Here is a 22,305-nt window from a genome sequence, read left to right as displayed (position 1 = left end):
TATATAATGAGCCCGTCCTGCTATAGCTCCTCCCACCAGGCAACTATGCAGCCTCCTCCTCTGAGGGGCGGCAGGTAACCTAACGGTTAAGAGCATTGGGCCAGTAACCAAAAGGTTGATGGTTCGAATGCCCAAGCCTGCAAATTGGAAAAATCTTTTTTTCTGCCGTTGAGCAAGGCAGTTACCCCCCAACAATAACTGTTCCCCAGGCAACGATGACTTGGATGTCAATTTAGGCAGCCCCCCGCACCTCTCTGATTCAGAGGGGTTGAAAGCATTCAGTTGTGCAACTGACTAGGTATCCCCTTTCCCTTCCCTTCCTAATGTAATGGTCTAAAACAGGGCTGCCTAACCCTCTTCCTGGAGATCTACCATCTTGTGGGTTTTCAGTCCAACCCTCTTCCTGGAGATCTACCATCTTGTGGGTTTTCAGTCCAACCCTCTTCCTGGAGATCTACCATCCAGTGGGTTTTCAGTCCAACCCTCTTCCTGGAGATCTACCATCTTGTGGGTTTTCAGTCCAACCCTCTTCCTGGAGATCTACCATCCAGTGGGTTTTCAGTCCAACCCTCTTCCTGGAGATCTACCATCTTGTGGGTTTTCAGTCCAACCCTCTTCCTGGAGATCTACCATCCAGTGGGTTTTCAGTCCAACCACTTTTGGTATAACAACTATCAAATCATATGCTGCTGTAAATAGGCATACGTTATTGTTCATCAGCCAGTAAGCTTATATAGGGCAAATGGAAAGAGCCCATGTGTTCTACCACTTGAAATGATGGTGTAGGATACAATTCACTGCTGAAATATACGGGTTGGGCAACAGTACATTCCACTCAATATCAGATATTCATTGATACACCGTTAACTGATTTAAAGTCAAACATAAAAGCGAGTGATAGGCTGTTAGATTTGGCAAGTGACACTTTAGAAGGTGATGTTGTACTTACAATGTTGCAAGGGGCAGCAATGACTTACAGCATGCTGCACCAACACTTTCTATTAGATCAAAATAATTCATTCATACTATGTAATCGATTGAAACACACACAGAGCTGTTAGTGGTTAATGCGTTTATTTATTTATTTTCACAGCCCCATTGAGACCAAGGACTCTTTTGTAACTCACAATTACACAAAAATCACAATCACAGCTGCATCGAAAATACTCCAAGAAAATGTAAATAAAGCAATCATGAAGAACAAGCACATTCCTCAGTAAAGAGGTCCTCAACTGACATTCTGAATTGCTAATGATGTCGCCATCGTCTAGGACTGGAAGAAATGGAGTCGAGGAGGTGAGGAACTATGGCAACAAATGCACTGAAATGACACATTCCTTCTCCACTAGCACATCATCAGGCAAATGACATTCCCCTGGGTGGGTTCAGAAGGTGAGGGGTCAGGGGTCAACGTCGGAAGACCAGGCTGCTCCCGAGGGAGGTGGTGGCTGCTTTCTCCCTCTCCTGCGGGAGAGAGCAAGACAGAGAGAAAGAGGTAGGGGTGGTGTATGATTTCAGAAAGCATAGCAGTCGTCATCTGAGCTCTCAGCAATAGGACTTCTAACTTCATCTGAGTTTAATCTACATCAGAGTCATCAAAAATAGCCCTTTCTCCCAGAATCAGCTTGTGGTAGGTGTTCCTGGTGTCTTGTGTCAGGGCAGGAGGCAGAGAAGGCCATTCCTCCCTCCCTCCGACATCTCCACTGCATTGCCTGAAAATCATATGTAAAACAGCAAATTATTTACAATTCCACAATAGTGTGGAGGATATTTGCAAATGAAGACAAAACGTTCATTCCAAAAAGTGTAAACCTCAACTTACTCTGATATTGCAGCTGTAGGGACAGTGCCTCCAGAGTTCCTGCTGCTCTTTGTAGGCTCCCCCAGTGCTTCTTCATCTCCTGCACCAGGATCCTCTCTTCCTCCTGCAGTCTGTCCATCAACATCAGTCTGTCCAAGATTGCCTTTTGGATGACAAAATGCCTGTTGCCTCACAGAGGTATATAACAGAACAGCAATGATTGCAGCCTACGCTGAAGGTAAAAATGAAATCACAATAGATACCTTCTGTAATCATATACTTACTGGTGCCAAGTCTCTCCCATGGCCACAAAGTTGTCAGTATTGAGCAGTCACTGTGGGGAGCCTAAACTCTGCCTGCTGAATCTGATGCCTCCTCTTGTTACCGTCTGAATAAAAAGGGGTGATTAGATGGACTGTAGATTCAGATATATTACATGACTATTAGTTATAGAGCTACTATAGAGGCACAAACAAAGAGAGTACAAAGCAATCAACTCATTTCTAAAGCATTTGTTGTCATGCAGTGATAACATTATACAAGGCACGCAGAGTTGTGGCTCACAAGATACTCTGCTGTTTATGCTCATGTCATTTCTCAGTTTAGTTAAATGTTTTACATTAAATCAATGAATAACATAGGTTATGCCTACATTTGATTATAAACATGGTCTGATGTGTATGACTAATGTATTTTCTTTCACAAATCAGTTTTACTGCTTGATTAATAATGTGTTTGAGGTCATATTGCTGTTGGGCCTTACCTGTCAAACAGTATAGGTAGTGTTTCCTCTGTTTCACACTGAGGTAATGCCCTGTCTGCCCCATTTTCCCATTTTCCCCTGCTTTCAATGTCTTTCCTGTTTGCCCTGTCTGACTATCCTGAAGTGTGGCTGTCAAACACAGGGAAAGTTACAAACATGACTCCACTGACATCAATGCAATTATGAAGTTGAAAGACAGAGAAACATTAACTTTTCTACCTGTTGGATTCTGGCTTGAAATATACTTATGCCTGTCATCATATTATAATGTACCGATTACTTTACATGTATAAGAAATGTACATGTTAGGGGTCAATAAAGGGTTCATAGGAACTTGGTGGATGGAAAGTTACTGAGTGAGACAAGGGGAAGTGCAGAAAGTTCATATTCTGTTCAAGCATGTTGTTGCTGAATATTCATATTTCTAAAAGTGTAGCAATCTAGTTTCAGTTCCTGATAAGGCAGGTCTGGTTCTGTGGAACTAGGACAATGAGGGATGTGGAACTCAACTCGAGATAAGGCCAACAGTTGAAGAGAGAAGACATTGCTGGAAGGGGGGCCATAGGGGCCCACCCCAAATTCCATCTGACTACAGTCCTATCCCATACACACACACACACACACTTCCACGCCCATGAGGGTCCTAGACTTAGGCAGGCCATGACAATATCAGTGAGAGGAACATAATGTGTTTCTGCCTAACAACATAAACTCAGCAAAAAAACGATTTTTATGTTCAGCAAACTTAACATGTGTAAATTTGTATGAACATAACAAGATTCAACAACTGAAACTGAACAAGTTCCACAGAAATGTGAATAATGTGTCCCTGAACAAAGGTGGGGTGAAAATCAAAAATAATAGTCAGTATCTGATGTGGCCACCAGCTGCATTAAGTACGGCAGTGCATCTCCTCCTCATGGACTGCATCAAATTTGGCAGTTCTTGCTGTGAGATGTTATCCCACTCTTCCACCAAGGCACCTGCAAGTTCCTGGACATTTCTGGGGGGAATGGGCCTAGCCCTCACCCTCCAATCCAACAGGTCCCAGATGTACTCAATGGGATTGAGATCCGGGCTCTTCCCTGGCCATGGCAGAACACTGACATTCCTGTCTTGCAGGAAATCACGCACAGAACGAGCAGTGTGGCTGGTGGCATTGTCATGCTGGAGGGTCATGTCAGGATGAGCCTGCAGGAAGGGTACCACATGAGGGAGGAGGATGTCTTCCTTGTAATGCACAGCGTTGAGATTGCCTGCAATGACAACAAGCTCAGTCCAATGATGCTGAGACACACCACCCTAGACCATGACGGACCCTCCAACTCCAAATCGATCGCGCTCCAGAGTACAGGCCTCGGTGTAACGCTCATTCCTTCTACGATAAACGTGAATCCGACCATCACCCCTGGTGAGACAAAACCGCGACTCGTCAGTGAAGAGCACTTTTTGCCAGTCCTGTCTGGTCCAGTGACGGTGGGTTTGTGCCCATAGGCGATGACAACATGAAAATCACAGTGAAGTGCAGAGATTAACTTAAAAGAAACAAGTTATAAACATCAAAGCATTTCTAGAAACTGTGAGATTAACTACATGATTGACCAACTGCAATATAACACCACAAAAATATACTTCATAACAAAAAGAAGACCGGCATGCACTTTAAGAAGGTATAATTATACCCTGAACAAAACATCAACACATAAGAAAGTAGTACAAACCCTGAGGCTTGATGGAAGTGGTATTTCTTGCGATTCCCATCCACTGATATAACATGCATCTCCTGTGAGCAGGCAGGACAATGGAGGAGATCGCTTCCACAAAGCTAGTCTATTTCAAACCGCCTCTATGTCCACTCGAGGAATGCCTTCTGGAATGTGTCACCAGATATCTTTCCACTCTAATAACATGCAAAACATACAGAGATATAAGTAAGGGGCAATTTTTATATTTGGGACAAATATTAACCACTAATTCATAAAAATGATAATTTGATGTGTATATACACACTTACCCTGCCAAAGTGCTTTTTTCTTCCGTCAAGCCTTGAGCATCCTGGGGCCAACACCTTCATGTCTTCAAAGGACCTGAAGAGGTCCACTGTGAAGATGGTCTGGTGAGTCACGGTGGCTGACCTGAAGAGAGCCACTGTGAAGATGGTCTGGTAAGTCATGGTGGCTGGCCAGTAGCCACTCTTTACAAGGTCGTCCAGCCCAACTGTCCAATGTCTCAGACACCCGGAGCAGTTCAGAGCAGGAAGGCACAGGTTGTAGCGCCCTGAGTCAGGAGTAACTATTAGGAAGTAATTAATTACATTCTTTAAAAACATGGGAATAGAAGTAGTCCTTAAAAACCATACACTTACCATTTATTCCAATCAGGATGTCCTGCTTGCCACTCGTCACTGTCTGGGCGCTGGGGGGGCAACCACTCAGTTGTGGCACAGCCATGGGCAAAAGACAAACTAGAAACCAAAATGTGACACCAAAAGATCCCAAATAAATTGTTCAATATATTTGGACTGTAAATACTGATGCATTGAAAATTGTGCAGCATGACTAAAATGACTCCCTGTTGTGCAAAACCTTGGTGCTATGGGTGGCTACGTCACATGAGAGGATGCCTGGAAAGGCCATCTCTGCACTGCACAACCACATCCTCACTGTTGCAATATTGACAGTGGCCCAACACAGTACCTTCAGCAGAGAGCATGCTGTCCACCATTGACTCTCTCTCTTCCCCCCACTTTTGTGCAAACAAGGCCTGCCTCTGTGCCCAAGTCACCTTTGGGGTTACATGACAATCTGGCCCCTTGAAACTCCCCATCAGCTCCTGTAGGTTCTGCATCAGGGAGTCTTTGGAGATTGAAAAACCATTACATAATTCATGAAAAGAATAGCTTGGCTATATTAAAAAATGTTATTGTTGGCATGGCATTGGTTTGGAATTCTAGCATACTGTACCTGTATTTTGTGGGATAAGTGCAGAAACATGGGTAATTCAGGAAGATGGGTATTGCTACTGGGAAATATTCAATAAAACATTTATATGTATTAATCAATGCAACTTAAAGGCAAAAGTATAACTGTGTTTTTGGGGTGAAGAAATTAGAATCCACTATAACAGATATATGTCATAAAATTATGATATACTGTATGTCATTATACTGGATATATATGTCATTAAATGACTATGTGGTTTTAATGTACTTTAGCTGTGGTTCCTCTTATTTTGGTGAGTAATATAACATTTTTTATCTATTTTCAATACATGCAACCTAAAAGTTATTGCCTTTAAGACAGAGGCTTAAATTATACTCAATCGGTCTGAGGTTTTGAAAGTTTTATAGCACCACTTTGTATTTAATCCCTCATTAAAATGAAAGCCAGTGAGCCAGCTAGAATTGGTCAGTATATTGGAACTGCATTTAATACCAGTTAGACATTTCCTAGCAAGGTAGTCATGCTGCCTGACAAGTTGAACGACACTAGCCTTGCTGAGGCCCTTACACTCTTGGGGTTGTTGTATGTAGTGTGATTTCCTTAGGGTCGATTTCCTGGCTTCAAGCCTATCTCAGGTCAATACCCCCTTCTACCATTTGCTACTCTGATGAGCAGAGGTAGGATAGTGTATGAGTGTCAAAAGCATGTCCTGTTTTGGCGTTAGGGTTTTGTGATAGAGAAGCACAGGTTGTGTTTTCTGAACCGAGGAAGTAGTTTAATGATCTTAGCCTTGATAAGTCTGTTAAGAAATCCCCCAAGGGAGATCTCGCTCTTGGCATCTCCCTTGGGGTTCCTTTAGGGCAGGGTTTCCGAAACCTCTCCTCGGCCCCTCCAAATGTTTCACAGGTTTGTTATAACCCTTAACTGACACACATGGTTCAATTAGTTAACTAATCATCAAGCCTTTGACTAATTAAATCAGGTGTGGCAGTTTAGGATTAAAACAAAAATTTGAAACGTCTGGGGGGGCCGGTGGAGAGGGTTGGGAAACCCTGTTTTAGGGTCAGATGCCCCATGGTAAAGCTCTGTTTAGGGGGCAAAAATCACCCAGCCAAAGAAAGGAAGTGTATTTGTCACATACGCCGAATACAACAGGTGTAGACCTTACCGTGAAATGCTTACTTACAAGCCCTTAACCAGCAATGCAGTTGTCACGTTCTGACCAGTAAAGGGGTTATTTGTTGTTGTAGTTTGGTCAGGACGTGGCAGGGGGGTATTTGTTTTATGTGGTTCGGGGTGTGTGTTTATGTAGAGGGGTGTTTGGTTTAGAGTATTCCGGGATTTTGGTTATGTTCTGTGTTTTTGTATTTCTAGGATCTGTCTATGTTGTGTATTTCTTTGTGTTGGCCTGGTATGGCTCTCAATCAGGAACAGCTGTACATCGTTGTTGCTGATTGAGAGTCATACTTAGGTAGCCTGTTTTCATCTGTCCCTTTGTGGGAAGTTGTTGTTGCACTGCTGTGCTAGCCTGCAATACTGTTCGTTTCGTACGTTTTCTTGTTTTGTTTATTAAGTGTTCTAAATAAAAGATAAAATGAGCACTCAACCCGCTGCGCCTTGGTCCAGTATATACGACGACCTTTACAGCAGTTTTAAGAAAAATACGAGTTAAGAAAATAATTTACTAAATAAACGAAATAAAAAAATAAAAGAGCAACAATAAAATAACAATAACAAGGCTATATACAGGGGGTACCGGTACCGAGTCAATGTGCAGGGGTACAGGTTAGTCGAGGTAATTGAGGTAATATGTACATGTAAGTAGGGGTAAAGTGACTATGCATAGATAATAAACAACGAGTAGCATCAGTGTCAATGCAAATAGTACGGGCGGCCATTTGATTAGCTGTTGAGCTTCAGGTAGAAGCTGTTAAGAAGCCTTTTGAACCTAGACTTGGCGCTCCGGTACCGCTTGCTGTGCAGTAGCAGAGAGAACAGTCTATGACTTGGGTGACTGCAGTCTTTGGCAATTGTTAGGGCTTTCCTCTGACACCGCCTGGTATAGAGATCCTGGATGGCAGGAAGCTTTTCTCCAGTGATGTACTGGGCCGTACATACTACCCTCTGTAACACCTTGCAGTCAGAGGCCGAGCAGTTGCCATGCCTGACGATAATGCAACCAGGCAGCTGTAGAACTTTTTGAGGATCTGAGGACCCATGCCAAATCTTTTCAGCCTCCTGAGGGGGAATAGGAGTTGTTGTGCTCTCTTCACGACTGTCTTGGCGTGTTTGGACCATGATAGTTTGTTGGTGATGTGGACCCCAAGGAACTTGAAGCTCTCAACCTGCTCCACTACAGCCCCGTTGATGAGAATGGGGGCGTGCTCGGCCCTCCTTTTCCTGTAGTCCACAATCATCTCCTTTGTCTTGATCACGTTGAGGGAGAGGTTGTTGTCCTGGCACCACACTGCCATGTCTCTGACCTACTCCCTGTAGGCTGTCTCATCATTATCGGTGATCAGGCCTACCACCGTTGTGTCGTCGGCAAACTTAATGATGGTGTTGGAGTCGTGCCTGGCCATGCAGTCATGGGTGAACAAGGAGTACAGGAGGGGACTGAGCATGCACCCCTGAGGGGCCCCAGTGTTGAGGATCAGCGTGGCAGATGTGTTGTTGTCTACCCTCACCACCTGGGTGCGGCCCATCAGGAACTCCAGGATCTAGTTGAAGAGGGAGGAGTTTACTCCCAGGGTCCTTAGCTTAGTGATGAGCTTTGAGTGCACTATGGTGTTGAACGCTGAGCTGTAGTCAATGAACAGCATTCTCACATAGGTGTTCCTTTTGTCCAGGTGGGAAAGGGCGGTGTTGAGTGCAATAGAGATCGCATCATCTGTGGATCTGTTTGAGCGGTATGCAAATTGGAGTGGGTCTAGGGTTTCTGGCATGATGGTGTTGATGTGAGCCATGACCAGCCTTTCAAAGCACTTCATGGCTACAGACGTGAGTGCTACGGTTCGGTAGTCATTTAGGTTACCATGGTGTTCTTGGGCACAGGGACTGTGGTGGTGTGCTTGAAACATGTAGGTAATACAGACTCAGCCAGGGACAGCTTGAAAATGTCAGTGAAGACACTTGCCAGTTATTGACTAGACTGGTGGGTGGTGGGCATGCAAGCGGCTCGGGCTGGCAGGGCGTTCTGGCTGAAGTTTGATATAGGATGTCTTAATAAAGACAATCAAAAGTTAAGCCTTTGTACTTTATTTGTATGAGTTGTTCATTTGTTATGGTATTGGTTAAAGGTGCAACACAATATTGATTATTGAATTATCTTTGATCTAGTTCAGTCTTATCAATAACTTAACATATTTAATAACCAATAACCTAGCTTGATGACTGTGGGCATTTTTGTTGTTCTAAATACAGATGGTTAGAAGGGCAATGGGTCATATTTGATTGTGTAGAAATGCAGAAAATGTGCTTTAGATGCCTCCCAAAATGGGAGGACCCCACAGACCCCGCCAAGTTATGTACCCCCCACTTCTAAAATCAAAGTTGCGCCCCTGCTTTTACCCTAACGTTAAACATTTTAAACGTCAACTACAATGGGGTATGTAAGGTCCCAAGGATCCCGCATTGCACGGACCTTGGTTGAATACGGGCTCATGCGTTCCAGAACAGTTCCTGACAGCTCTGCAGTGGCAGTCCACAGGCCGGCGAACGCGGCTGAGGGATAGTGATCGAATCTGATGGTACTGGAGAATTGGAAACTAGAAAGTTTCATTATTATCCACGACATTTGTTTCACTATGGATTCACTCAGACGGTTTCAGGATGACGGGTATAAAAACTGGATAAAAACGACCATGGGTCTGAATTGTCTAAAAATGCGACTTGGAGGTTTCCTGGAAAACGAAATCGAGACTTTCCACTGTGAACTCTGAAAAAAGTAAACATTAAATTAAATGGAGCTATGGAGAACCCAATGTCTAACCAGGTGATAAAAAATGATATCTGACGGAGTTACAATGTAATATGATCTCAAAGAATAGTAATAACCATTGGCTCACTGTAACCTGGATGTCACTGCATGCTTGTTACATTCTGTCACTTTGACCTCACAGAAGACATATCACAAAACCTGACACTTCCAAACCTAACAATAATACACACTTCCTGGTGCAATTTCCTTTTATTTCTTAAAAGTTCACTTTTAGAATGATTACAACTCTAAATAAATAACAAAACTCTTAATCTAGGTTCATAAAGTGTGTAAAGAAGAAGTGTGTGAGCAATGGAGAGTTGCGATCTTGGCTAACCATAAAGGCGGACAGGTGTTCTGGAATAACACCAACCCGTACCTGTGGCCTACAAGGAAATGGGAGTTGGCCAAGGTAAAGCAATGAGTAATGGTCTGGCTGTACATATCATGTGTTTTACATATTGTAATGATCTTGCTGTTGGTAGTTGGTACGTTATTGTAGTGTGTGTGTGTCTGTGTGTGTTTTGTGTGTTTGTAAAGGTCCACATGAACGGTGGAAATGGGAAGCACACCAGAGTGGAGGAGTTTGACATCTCTACATTCCTCAACCTAATGTCCCATTGCCTCCACTTTCGCAAATTTGCCAAACCCCAACTTTTCACACCGGTAAACATTCTCACATGCATGCATGCACACACACATACACACACTCACACATGTGCATGCTTACCTGTGTGTTCTTGAATGTGTGTGTGCGCAGGTGACCAACGCGAGGAACAAGATGATGCACTCGGCTGACTTCCGGGTGGAGAGGAAGGATTTAGAGTTGTACCTGGAGCGAATCAAAGAGCTTGGCCAGGCTCTGGAAACACACTCACTCAACTTTTCACATTAGCAATCTGACCGGTAAGAAATCTTGTCAACTATTCACTATCTTTTCACTGTATTTTCCCCAGCTCCAGAATACAGACTTCAGTTTTATTGTGAACCAGTCTGGAAAAAATAGGTTGGAGGGCAAAGCGACGGGCAATGTGGAGGGCAATGCGGCGGGCAATGCGGCGGAGGAGGGCAAGATATTCGAGGACATGCAGAAGCTCCAGAAGTTTCTGAGTCTGGAACAACAGATACTAAAGGAAAAGATGGAGTGTGACCCAGCGCTATGAAGAGGACATAGAGACAGCCCTTACTGTAAAACACACACAAACACACACACTGTAAGTCCCCTCACACACACACACACAACCTCACTGTAAGACACCTCAAATGTGTGTGTTTGTGTGTGTGTACCTCAAGGTGGACGAGTTGCAATGTGTGAGAGTGTTTCTGGAGGGGAACAAGGACCTGCAGGTGAGCCTGGAACCACAGTGGGAGAGACTGAGAGAGGTGCAGGAAAAAAGTGGACTTACTCAACGACAGAGTGGACACACTGGAGAGGAATACACACACACGGTGAGAGAGGGAGAGGAACATAGAGAGAGAGATGGATCCAATACCACTCAGGGAATTGGTTTTCCAGAGAGAGAGACAGAGAGAGAGAGAGAGAGTCAGAGAGAGTCTGATTGACTGACTGACTGAAGAGAGAGTTACTGAGGGATCCAGCCCTACCCATGCAGCTGTGTGTTGTGTGTTTTCCAGATCCTGAGTTCTGTACTGAAGTCCTCAAATATAAGAACCATCTGTATGAAGAGGCCAAGAGGCAGGGCTGGCCTCCGCCCGTCTTCTCAGAGATAAAGGAAGCCCTCGGTAGGTCAGAGCCTTAACTCTAGCCATATTCAGGAGAAACTCTTGGCTCTTATCCAAATCTGTGCTGTTATAAGCAGATATCTTATGGTGGGTTATGCTGGGTTGTTTTATTATATCATATGTGTTATCTTTATAATATAATTAAACGGCTCTATCAAAACTTGTTAATTGGAAATAAATACTCCATTATTATTATTATTATTATGTGAAAACATTGGAGATGCATGCAGCTGTGTCTCTCCAAAGACTGACCATCTAACTTTTCTCAAATTGGGCATGTCCAGGTTACAGGGGTCGTGTGAAGGTGAGAGGTCTCATGTTTGAAGGTACTCAGCTATGCGGAAATTCGAAGACTGCGCAACAGGAAGTGGCTAAACTGGCCCTGCAGCACCTGAGCCAGCTAGCCAATGACAGTGCTAATCTGAGTGAGCTAGCCAATGACACAGAGGAGGGAGAGGCATCCAGTAGCCTGACGGACAAACCACATAGCCTCTCATGCACAGGTACTGTATTCCTCAGCCAATCCAATTTATAGTACTGTATCTGTTATAAGATAATGTCATCATATTAGCATGTTTCTCAAACAACTAATAGTCCTAAGTCAGTGAGCTGCTATTGGTGTTGGATTGGTTCCTCTCTACCATGTGACTCTGTCGTCAGGCTCCATGTTCTTTGGTAGTGTCACTGTGGCCCTCAAAACTGACGTCACCTCTGGAGAGGGGCATTATGGGAAGACAGAGGCTGTGGAGTTTGCCTACAAGAAACTAGCTCTCCTGTTTGATATACCAAAATCAGGTTAAAGAGCCCACCACTGTACAGTAATGTACATCTACCTTTACTGTTTTCTCCCCCCATGTCCATCAAAATGCTTGTTGTCATGGAAAGTCTTTTCTTCTTTTGTACCTCAGCTTCACCTTATAAGGAAGTGGTCCTGGAGCACTGTCATATGTGGGATGTCCCACCCCCAGAGGAGGCCCTCCAATCTGATGCAGAGCGGAGGAGCTACCACTGCGCCCTCCGATTCACTGGACCAATCACCTTCTATGCCCCAGGTAACGCCACATTTACTAGGCCAAATGGATACTTTACAATGTTATGTTTTACGGTGTATTGCATGTAAATATACTGTGTGTATGTCTGTAGGTGTTGTATAATGTTTAAAATATGACTGTTTGACTGGTTGACTCCAGAGGGTTCCAGAAAAAAGAAACCTGTGCAGCAGCAGGCAGCTAAAGTGGTCCTCCAGTGGCTGTCCGGGGTCCTCGGCAGTTAGGAAGTGGTGGGAGCAAACTACGTAAGCGCCCTTAAAGAGCTGTTGGAGGCCCAGACCCCACCTCTGGACATGCCTGATTATGACGTCACAGACAGGGAGCATCAGACGAAGGTGAGGGATGCCCTCACATCCCACCAGCTCCCGTGAAACCTAGCTTGCAGACCCCTGAAAGTCAGGTTGTCCCAGTGTCAGCCATGGACACCTCAGTTACTATGGACCCCATGGATACCACGGTCACCATGAATACCATGGAGACCCAGGGAGGAGGAGCCTTAGAGTCAGACCCCCGCCAAAACCACACCCACCCTCCCAGAGGAGCGTACCGTCTCTTAAGGTACACTGAATCACATTCAAACTCGCACAGCTTTATTGTCCATTTCATGTAAATTGACAACTTTGTACCTAGAAGAATATATGTTCACGAATAAGACAACAGTGAGCACTGTTGAAAGAACACAAAGAAAGAAGTGAGCATTAAGTAAATTAAAACAAGAGTATGAAAATGTGTAAGGTCCCTTCATCTGTCCTACCTTTTTCAGACGGCCAGCGGTTCTTTGCGTGTGTGACGGTACGTGTGCAGAAGGACCTCACCCCACAGGAGGCGTCTACTCAAGAGGGAGCGCTACAGGCAGCCTACTGCAGTCTGCTCCAGGGCCTGTCTCTGGATCCTCCACCTACAGCAGGTACACTACACACCTTACATGGGGGACAACTTCAGGTAGACTGACCTTAGATCAGTACGGGGACAACTTTGTCGTACTTCGTTGGTTAGTGGATGTTGCTGTGACTCAACTTGTTGCTACCCTTGCAGGCATTGAAAGGCAGAGCGTGTTGCAGTTCTTCAGACTGGCAGAGTCTGACCCACCAGTGGAGGACTGTGTAACAACAGCAGAGGGAAAGCACAGGTGCACTCTGGGAATCGTAGGCGAGCTCACGTTCCACAGCCCAGGTTACTTAAAAAACACTTTTATATTTCACTACCATGTCACATTTGATGAGACATAGACATTGGTTATGAAGGGTAGTTGCAGTTTTACCAGGACATTAAATGATGATCATGTCTCACACTCACATGTAACCAGTGGTGTAGTGGATTGTAAACGCACGTAAACGCTGTTTACCCAACTTTTGCGCCAAAATGCATTGAAACTACAAAGAGAACCTCCAGGAGCTGCTGGCAAGCATGGAGGAGGAGCTCAACCAAACTACAAAACTACAGAGGCTAACAAAAATAGTACTGGAGCAGGTTAGTTGGACGTCTTTCTCTCTCTGTGTCACTCTCACTCTCTCTCCTCTCTTTCCTCTCTCTCCTCTCTTTCCTCTCTCTCTCTCTTTCCTCTCTCTCTCTCTCCTCTCTCTTTCTCTCTCTCTCTTTCTCTCTCTCTCTTTTATCTCTCTCTCTTTCCTCTCTCTCTCTTTCCTCTCTCTCTCTCTCTCCCTCTCTCTCTCTCTCCTCTCTCTCTCTTTCCTCTCTCTCTTTCTCTCTCTCTCTGTCACTCTCCTCTCTCTCTCTTTCCTCTCTCTCCTCTCTCTCTCTTTCCTCTCTCTCGCTTTCCTCTCTCTCTCTCTTTTTCCTCTCTCTCTCTCTCTCTTTCCTCTCTCTCTCTCTCTCTCTCTCTCTCTTTCCTCTCTCTCTCTCTTTTCTCCTCTCTCTCTCTCTTTTCTCCTCTCTCTCTTTCTACTCTCTCTCTTTCCTCTCTCTACTCTCTCTCTACTCTCTCTCTTTCCTCTCTCTCTCTCTCTCTCTCTCTCTTTCCTCTCTCTCTCTCTTTCCTCTCTCTCTCTCTTTCCTCTCTCTCTCTCTCTTTCCTCTCTCTCTCTTTCCTCTCTCTCTCTTTTTCCTCTCTCTCTTTTTCCTCTCTCTCTTCTCTCTCTTTCCTCTCTCTCTCTTCTCTCTCTCTTTCCTCTCTCTCTCTCTTTCCTCTCTCTCTCTCTCTTTCCTCTCTCTCTCTTTCCTCTCTCTCTCTTTTTCCTCTCTCTCTTTTTCCTCTCTCTCTTCTCTCTCTTTCCTCTCTCTCTCTTCTCTCTCTCTTTCCTCTCTCTCTCTCTTTCCTCTCTTTCCTCTCTTTCCTCTCTCTCTCTTTCTCCTCTCTCTCTCTTTCCCCTCTCTCTCTCTCTCTCCTCTCTCTCTCTCTTTCCTCTCTCTCTCTCTTTCCTCTCTCTCTCTTTCCTCTCTCTCTCTTTCCTCTCTCTCTCTCTTTCCTCTCTCTCGCTCTCTCTCTTTCCTCTCTCTCTTTCCTCTCTCTCTCTCTCTTTTCTCCTCTCTCTCTTTCTCTCTCTCTCTCTTTCCTCTCTCTCTTTCTACTCTCTCTCTCTTTCCTCTCACTCTACTCTCTCTCTACTCTCTCTCTTTCCTCTCTCTTTCTCTCTCTTTCTTTCTCTCTCTCTCTCTCTGTTTTTCTACTGTCTCTGTCCCTCTCTTATGCAGGTCAGGTGACGGGAAACTTCTGGCTATACTCTACAGTCTGACAAATTAGTGATGTTAGTTATCAGTTAGTGATACTGTTGCAATGGAGTTCCCACATATGCTGAGCACTTGTTGGCTGCTTTTCTTTCACTCTGCGGTCCAACTCATCCTAAACCATCTCAATTGGGTTTAGGTTGAGTGATTGTGGATGCCAGGTCATCTGATGCAGCACTCCATCACTCTCCTTCTTGGTAAAATAGCCCTTACACAGCTTGGAGGTGTGTTGGGTCATTGTCCTGTTGAAAAACAAATGAGAGTCTCACTAAGAGTGAACCAGATGGGATGGCTTATACCTGCAAAATACTGTGGTAGCCATGCTTGTTAAATGTGCCTTGAAATCTAAATAAATCACGACAGCGTCACCAGCAAAGCACCCCCGCACCATCACACCTCCTCTATGCTTCATGGTGGGAACCAGACATGCGGAGATCATCCGTTCACCTACTCCGCATTTCACAAAGACACACGTTTGGAACCAAAAATCCAACATTTGGACTCATCAGACCAAAGGACAGATTTCCACCAGTCTAATGTTCATTGCTCGTGTTTCTTGGCGCAATCAAGTCTCTTCTTCTTATTTGTGTACTTTAGTAGTGGTTACTTTGCAGCAATTCGACCATGAAGGCCTGATTTATGCATAGCTGTTAATTGAAATGCATTCCAGGTGACTTTCTCATGAAGATAGTTGAGAGACTCCCAAGAGTGTGCAAAGCTGTCGTCAAGGCAAAGGTTGGCTACTTTGAAGAATCTCAAATATAAAATATATTTTGATTTGTTAAACACTTTTTTGATTAAAAATTCCATGCGCGTTATTTCATAGTTTTGATATCTTCACTATTATTCTAAAGTGTAGAAAACAGTCAAAGTAAAGAAAAACCCTTGAATGAGTAGGTGTGTCCAAACTTTTGACTGGCACTGTATGTATAAAGCTTCTCATAAATACAGATGAACTGAACCACAAATCATTATTCACATTTTAAAAACGACTCAGTGACTAGTTACACTACACTTGGACTTTCAGTCAAAACAGACAACATAATATCGATTTCAGCGTCCTCTTTCTCTTGCCCACTATCCTCGCTCCCCCTTTCCTCCCCTCCTGTCTCCTTTCTCTCCATCCCTCCCTCTATCTCCCCCTTTTCTCCCCACCTCCTCTCTCCTTCCTCCCTATTCCTCCCTCTCTCTCCCCCTCTTTCTCCCCTTCTATTCTCTTCTTTCTCTCCATCCCTCCCTCTCTCCCCCTTGTTCTCCCCTTCTCCTCTCTCTTTTCTCCACAGGCAGATTTGATTGACAGGTTCCAGTGAGGCTGCAGCCCTTCAGTCGGCATGCCAGAGGGCGCTGTCTCAACTGGCTCCTTTTATTGGCTACTGTGGTCCTGTGGCCCCAACCAGCAGCACTGAGGAGGTGGTGCATTGGCTCCAGATTCTGTTGGATGGGGCATGCCTTACATCTGCTAACTCTGCCCTCACAGGAACTCAGTACAGAAGCTCCATCCAGCTGAGGTTCTCTGGGTAAAGACTGATTTATAGAACTCTCATTTTTATGTCAGTCATTTCTATATGTCAGTTAAAGTTAAAGGTATAATCCATCCTCTTAAGTGGTTTAAAACAGTGCTGTATTTTAAATAAACTATTCCTTTAAGGTGCTTATGACACACAAAAAGCCTTGAATTCACTGTTAGTTGGCAGAGATGTACCTTAAAGCTAATGTGATTGACAGGTATAGTATGCTGACTCGGGGTCAGGGGAATAAGAAAACCATTAGAGCCCAACTCAGCCAGAGCTTATTGGGCCTACTGGGGTAGGACGAGATGGGTCAGTACCACACACACACACACACACACACACACAAACTGTTATTAGGGCCGGAGATAGCTCAGTCACACAGGGTTCACCTTGTTTAATACTGATACACAAAAATAATGTCCACTTCACTATGCACAAACTGTCACGACTTCCACCGAAGTCGGTCCCTCTCCTTGTTCGGGCGGCGTTCGGCAGTCGACGTCACCAGCCTTCTAGCCATCGCAGATCCACTTTTCATTTTCCATTTGTTTTGTCTTTGTCTTACACACCTGGTTTCAATTCCCCAATTACCTGTTCATTATTTAACCCTCTGTTCCCCCATGTTTGTTTGTGAGTGATTGTTTCTATGTAGGGAGGTCCATTATTGTGGACTCTGTTTTTGTATTGCATTTATTATATGTTGAGTAAAATAGGTTTATTTACTCATATCTGCTGTCCTGCGCCTGACTCCTATACACCAGCTACAGACAGACTTCCTTACAGAATCACTCACCTGAAAGAATGGAGTCAGCAGGAGCAGACGCCCTCCCTTCAGAGATAGAGGAGCACGTCCAGCAGCACGCGACCATATTGCAACATCTGGGCACCGCCTTGGATCGCGTGCTGCAGAAGATGGATCGTTGGGAGAGAGGAGGAGGTCGTGCAGCGCCTCCAACGGCCACACTACAGCAGGTCCCACCGTCCACTCCTCCTTCACCCAGTCCCTTCATCCGGCTCGCGCTCCCGAGGGAGTATGATGGGACGGCTGCCGGATGCCAGAGGTTCCTACTCCAGCTTGAGCTCTACCTGGCGACCGTCCACCCGGCTCCTTCGGGATGTGAGAGCGTGTCCGCCCCCATCTCCTGCCTCTCAGGCAAAGCCCTGGAGTGGGCCAACGCCGTATGGAGTGAGGGAGATGAGGCATTGGACCATTACGCAGAGTTCACCTGCCGCTTTCGGGCAGTTTTCGACCACCCGCCTGAGGGTCAAGTGCCGGGTGAACGAAGGTTCCACCTAAGGCAGGGGACGAGGAGCATGCAGGATTTTGCATTGGACTTCCGGACCCTGGCTGCCAGCGCGGGATGGAATGACAGGGCCCTGATCGATCACTACCGGTGCAGTCTGTTGGCCTGCCGAGACACCACTCTCACATTGGACCAGCTGGTGGACATGTCCATCTGGCTGGACAACCTGCTGTCTGCCCGCGGACGTCCGGATCGGGACCTGTCAGTTCCATCCCCCAGCACCTCCGCTCCGACGCCCATGGAGCTGGGAGGTGCTGCACTTAGGGCGACCGGAGGAGGGGCCATTCCCTGCACCATCTGTGGCCGCAGAGGGCACACTGCTGGTCGGTGCTGGGGGGGTTCCTCAGGGAGTCGAGGCAGCAGGCAGGGCACTATCGTGTCACCGCAGGTGAGTCGGCACCAGGCTCTCCCAGAGCCCCCTGTTGCTCACATGTATGTGTTTATTTCATTTCCTGAGTTTTCCCCGCATTCGCAGCAGAAGGTGCTCGGAGATTCAGGCGCAGCTGGGAATTTTATTGACCGTTCATTTGCCCATAGTTTAGGGATCCCCCTTGTTCCTGTGGATATGCCCTTCCCTGTGCATAGTTGACCATTAGGGTCAGAGCTGATTAGGGAGGTCAACGCTCCACTAGACATGGTTACGCAGGAGGGTCATAAGGAGAGAATCACTCTTCCTTATTGATTCTCCTGCGTTTCCCGTGGTGCTGGGCCTACCCTGGTTGGCCTGTCATGACCCCACTATTTTGTGGCAACAGAGGGCTCTCAAGGGGTGGTCACGAGAGTGCTCAGGGAGGTGTGTGGGGGTTTCCATTGCTGCAACTACGGTGGAAAGTCCAGACCAGGTCTCCACCATACGCATCCCCTCAGAATAAGCCGATTTGGCTCTCGTCTTCTGTAAGAAGAGGACGACTAAATTACCACCTCATCGACGGGGGGATTGTGTGATAAATCTCCTGGTAGACGCAGCACTTCCCAAGAGTCACGTGTATCCTCTGTCACCGGAGGAGACGGTGGCTATGGAAACATATGTCTCCGAATCCCTGGGGCAGGGATACATTCGGCCCTCCACTTCATCTGCCTCCTCGAGTTTCTTTTTTGTGAAGAAGAAGGATGGGGGTCTGCACCCATGTATTGACTATCGAGGTATCAATCAGATCACTGTGAGGTACAGCTACCCGCTCTTCTCATCGCCAGTGCGATCGATTCAATGCACGGGGCGCACTTCTTCACAAAATTGGATCTCAGGAGCGCTTACAACCTGATGTGTATGCGGGAGGGGGACGAGTGGAAGACGGCATTTAGTACCACCTCTGGGCACTATGAGTACCTCGTCATGCCGTACAGGTTGATGAATGCTCCATCAGTCTTCTAGGCCTTTGTTGATGAGATTTTCCGGGAGGGTGTAGTGGTGTATATTGACGACATTCTGATATACTCCGCTGCATGCGCCGAGCATGTGTCCCTGGTGCGCAGGGTGCTTGGTCGACTGTTGGAGCATGACCTGTACGTCAAGGCTGAGAAATGTCTGTTCTTCCAACAGTCTGTCTCCTTCCTAGGGTACCGCATTTACACTTCCGGGGTGGAGATGGAGAGTGACCGCATTTCAGCCGTGCGTAATTGGCCGACTCCCACCACGGTAAAGGAAGTGCAGCGGTTTCTTGGGTTTGCCAACTACTACCGGAGGTTTATCCGGGGTTTTGGTCAGGTAGCAGCTCCCGTTACCTCACTGCTGAAGGGGGGACCGGTGCGGCTGCAGTGGTCGGCTGAGGCGGACAGGGCTTTTGGTCACCTGAAGGCTCTGTTTACCTCGGCTCCCGTGTTGGCTCATCCAGATCCCTCTTTGGCATTCATAGTGGAGGTGGACGCGTCCGAGGCTGGGATAGGAGACGTGCTCTCTCAGCGCTCGGGCACACCACCAAAGCTCCGCCCCTGTGCTTTCTTTTCGAAGAAGCTCAGACCGGTGGAGCAAAACTATGATGTGGGGGACCGGGAGCTGTTGGCTGTTGTCAATGCTCTGAAGGCGTGGAGACATTGGCTTGAGGGGGCTAAACACCCTTTTCTCATCTCGACGGACCACCGCAATCTGGAGTACATCCGGGCGGCGAGGAGACTGAACCCTCGCCAGGCAAGGTGGGCCGTGTTCTTTACCCGTTTTGTTTTCACTCTGTCCTACAGACCAGGTTGCCAGAATGCTAAGGCAGACGCACTGTCCTGGATAAATGACACAGAGGAGCGGTCCATGGATCACACTCCTATACTTCCGGCCTCTTGCCTGGTGGCACCGGTGGTGTGGAAGTTGGATGCGGACATAGAGCGGGCATTACGCACAGAGCCCACTCCCCCCAAGTGTCCAGCTGGGCGCCTGTACGTTCCGTCTGCTGTCTGCGACCGTTTGATCTATTGGGCCCACACGTCACCCTCCTCTGGTCACCCTGGCATTGGTCGGACGGTGCGTTGCCTTAGTGGGAAGTACTGGGGGTCCACCTTGGCCAAGGACGTGAGGGTTTATGTTTCCTCCTGCGCCCAGTGCAAGGCTCCCAGGCACCTGCCCAGAGGGAAGTTACAACCCCTACCCATTCCACAACGGCCGTGGTCGCACCTGTCGGTGGACTTCCTGACAGATCTTCCTCCATCACAGGGCAACACCACGATCCTGGTCATTGTGGATCGGTTTTCTAAGTCCTGCCGTCTCCTCCCTTTGCCCAGTCTCCCTACGGTCCTACAGACTGCGGAGGCCCTGTTCACTCATGTCTTCCGGCACTACGGGGTGCCTAAGGATATAGTCTCTGGTCGGGGTCCCCAGTTCACGTCCAGGGTCTGGAGAGCGTTCATGGAACGTCTGGGGGTCTCGGTCAGCCACACCTCAGGTTTTCACCCCGAGAGTAACGGGCAGGTGGAGAGAGTAAATCAGGATGTGAGTAGGTTTCTGCGGGACCGGCCAGGGGAGTGGGCGGTGTTCATCCCCTGGGCAGAGATGGCCCAAAACTCACTCCGCCACTCCTCTACTAACCTCTCTCCTTTCCAGTGCATACTGGGGTATCAGCCAGTTCTGGCACCGTGGCATCAGAGCCAGATCGAAGCTCCTGCGGTGGACAAATGGATTAAGCGCTCGGAGGAGACCTGGGACACCGCCCATGTGCACCTGCAATGGGCCATGAGGCGGCAGAAGGCCAGCGCCAACCGTCACCGCAGCGAGGCCCCTGTGTTCGCACCGGGTCTGGCACTCGACCTGAAACCTGCCCCTCCGCCTGCTCTGCCGGAAGTTGGGTCCGCAGTTTGTGGGGCCATTCAAAGTCCTGAGGAGACTGAACGAGGTATGCTACAGGTTACAGCTTCCCCCAGATTACCGTATTAATCCCTCGTTCCATGTGTCTCTCCTCAGCCCGGTGGTGGCTGGTCCACTCCAGGAGTGTGAGGTGCGGGAGGTTCCTCCGCCCCCTCTGGACATCGAGGGGGCCCCGGCGTATGCTGTTTGAGCAATCCTGGACTCGAGGCGTTGGGCAAAGGGCCTTCAGTACCTCATGGAGTGGGAGGGGTACAGTCCAGAGGAGAGATGCTGGGTGCCGGTGGAGGACGTCTTGGACCCTTCGTTGCTGCGAGAGTTCCACCTTCTCCATCCGGATCGCCCTGCGCCTTGTCCTCCGGGTCGTCCCCGAGGTCGGTGTCGGCGCGCTGCTGGAGCCACGCGTCAAGGGGAGGGTACTGTCACGACTTCCGCCAAAGTCGGTCCCTCTCTTTGTTCGGGCGGCGTTCGGCGGTCGATGTCACCGGCCTTCTAGCCATCGCCGATCCACTTTTAATTTTCCATTTGTTTTGTCTTTGTCTTACACACCTGGTTTCAATTCCCCAATTACCTGTTCATTATTTAACCCTCAGTTCCCCCATGTTTGTTTGTGAGTGATTGTTTCTATGTAGGAAGGTCCGTTATTGTGGGCTCTGTTTTTGTATTGCATTTATTATATGTTGAGTAAAATAAGTTTATTTACTCATATCTGCTATCCTGCGCCTGACTCCTATACACCAGCTACACACAGACTTCCTTACACAAACACAAACACAAACACACACTCACAATACAGTGTTGTGAACCCTCCACAGACTCCAGCAGAGGTACCTCAGTGAGGAACGTTCTAGATGAGTGATTTGTGAAGAGAGGTCTGGAGAAACCTGGGTTTGAGGACAGCACTTCTGGGACCAAAGTCACCTTCTCCACCCCTCTACTCTGCTCCTATACAGGTAGGCCTCTGAAACTCACATACACACACAAACGCACACACACAGTCAGGTTATTTTCTGATTGGCTGTTCTCTCTGTCTCTGCAAAGATTGGCAGGCCAGCCAGGAGAAAGCTCAGAAGAGATTGGTCGAAGAATTGCAGAGGCGGGTCAAATACCTGTTTGACGGAAGCACCAACTGAGAGCCCAAAGACCAATTATAAAGATAGTTTACTTACACTTGGCTCCAGCATGGAACGACAACATGTCCTCCGTTTCCCAGCCTGGATATCTCTCCTCCGAGTTTCCCCTCAT

General features: G+C 47.1%; 1 long non-coding RNA gene across 2 annotated transcripts; it reads right to left on the bottom strand.

The window, feature by feature from the left end:
• Positions 1–1,472: 1,472 nt before the first annotated feature.
• On the bottom strand, positions 1,473–5,231 carry LOC145860344 (uncharacterized). 2 transcript variants are annotated; one of them, XR_014380355.1, is made up of 5 exons: positions 4,579–5,231; positions 2,565–4,464; positions 2,086–2,189; positions 1,823–1,964; positions 1,473–1,712 (listed from the first exon to the last, which is right to left on the bottom strand). It is a non-coding gene; the product is annotated as an uncharacterized LOC145860344 (long non-coding RNA). The 2 variants fall into 2 exon arrangements; XR_014380354.1 differs by having other exon boundaries at positions 2,086–4,464; positions 4,579–5,229.
• Positions 5,232–22,305: the final 17,074 nt, after the last annotated feature.

The sequence above is a fragment of the Salmo salar genome, chromosome 14 (assembly GCF_965601325.2).
Source record: "Salmo salar chromosome 14, fSalSal1, whole genome shotgun sequence".
In the NCBI taxonomy this organism is placed as follows: Eukaryota; Metazoa; Chordata; class Actinopteri; order Salmoniformes; family Salmonidae; genus Salmo; species Salmo salar.
Note: the sequence above shows the minus strand (reverse complement) of the source record. Positions and strands in the feature narration are given on the sequence as shown.